Raw genomic sequence first — 1,940 nt, forward strand, 5'->3', positions numbered from 1 at the left:
GTTTGAAGAGCTGACACATTTTTGGCTTCTTCTTCTGTGTAAGGCATAGCACATGTATGTATATGAATAAGGGATACACATATGAAAAGCAGATACAATTGTCAGGAAGCCACAGAGGCCAAATCTCATGCGATATCCAAGCTTTTACAATGCAGAATGCCCTGTTTTACTTTGTCTTAGTAATACAGCCTGGGGAAACAGAAAAAGGTGCCAGAGGTTGAAAGGTAAGCCACTGAGTAGCTTAATTTGCTTTCCCCAAAGCATTCATATTTTCTAAGAAATTCCTGCAAAATTACTCTCACATACCTATAAAAGAAATGAGAAATRTTATTAAAAGTATAAGTATGAATTCAAATCTTGATTTTTATATTTAAAATTTTCATTAAAGTTTCAACTGATTCAGTTTAAATAGCAAAGAAAATTGCAGAGCTGGAGTGCATGGTCTTAATGGGTTTAACACTTGTCTAAGAAACAAGCAGACAGGAGAGTGTTAGTAAATGTTTATGCATTACAGAAATGCCTTCTGCATTGCATATTATGCACTCAAACTCCAAATGTACATAGCAACAGAGCTGATTAAAAACAACCCATTTTGCCTTTTAATTATTGTGACGTATGGAAGTACACATTCTAAATGCATTTCTTCAGTGTATTTCATGTGTAAAAGATCTTAGGGGGGAAATGAAATGGTTAGARCAAATAGTTAAAAACAAGAACAAAATCCTGCTCTCCTTGGAGTCAATGAATTATTTGCTCCTGCCATCTCTGAGCCTGATTTCACTCCAAGAAATTAAGCAAAGCCAGTCAGCTATGAGGAACAGGACATAGTCCTATATTAGCATTAGTCCTGTATAAGTTTATGAGGGCAAATTTTTGTACCTTTGAGAGACCCTCTGTTTACAGAAAGCCTCCACTCATGTAAATCCAGTTGCAGAATTAGTACCAAATTATTTAAATATTTTAAAATAAATTTTCCAAATAATTTAACTTTTATTTTAGGATAGAACAGTATGTATTTCCTTCTATTCTTATCATATACATTAACTGACTTTATCAAGATAAAATCTTGGTCATACTACAATAGAGAAATCCAGAGCACATTTAAAAAAAATACAGTCTTGGTGCAGAAGTGATGAAAATCTCTCATTTGTATTAATTCACTTGCCATGGAAGGATRTTTTAATGTAATGCCTGATGTCTATGCTTCTAAAACTGTTGTTCCAGTGATGTAGTAAATTTATACCGGTGCTCTTGGTGTGTTCACTCAGTAAATTAAATTAAAATACAAAATCATCAAAAAGTATGTCTTAGAAATAGTGCCTTTGCATATCAGATCTGGACAGAAAGAAATTGTCTTCTTTGTGCCAAAATGCTGAAAGGGAAATCCAGCTCAAAAGCTGCGCAGGGGGTTAATAGGTCAAGAGAATTTGAAAGTTTATCAGTGGGGGAGATGTTGTTTTTGGAAAGTGCATTTTATCAATACCAGACAGCCGAAACTGCGGCATGTCCCTAAGAGTAGCTGACTCACTTCCAAAGTGTCTGGAAATGTCAGCGCATGTCTTCCGGCTATCACTTGCTTTTCAGCGTTTGGGTTCTCACGAAGATAGCTGAACTATGACAGAAATGAAGACAGCAGGATTCAGCTCAGGAGTCATAGACCCTGCGTCAGCGCGCCCTTGATCCGCAGCAACGCGCCCAGGAGCTGTCCTCCGGGCGTTATCCATCTCCGCCAGCAGGCGCTTCCACCCGCTGGACATCGGCCCGATTGCTCGGGAATTCAGGGCTGTGCATGGGGTCAATATACCACTAAAATTGCACAGACCTCTTCCAAGCGCACCGCAGTGGAGGTGCTGGCCTGCCCCTTTCCTCCGTCCTTTTTACTTACTTATTTTTTTATTCATTAATTTCTTTACCCCTTTGCCCCTCCAAGCGGTCAGTGT

Source organism: Apteryx rowi, unplaced genomic scaffold (assembly GCF_003343035.1).
Source record: "Apteryx rowi isolate R43461 unplaced genomic scaffold, aptRow1 scaffold_490, whole genome shotgun sequence".
Taxonomy (NCBI): Eukaryota; Metazoa; Chordata; class Aves; order Apterygiformes; family Apterygidae; genus Apteryx; species Apteryx rowi.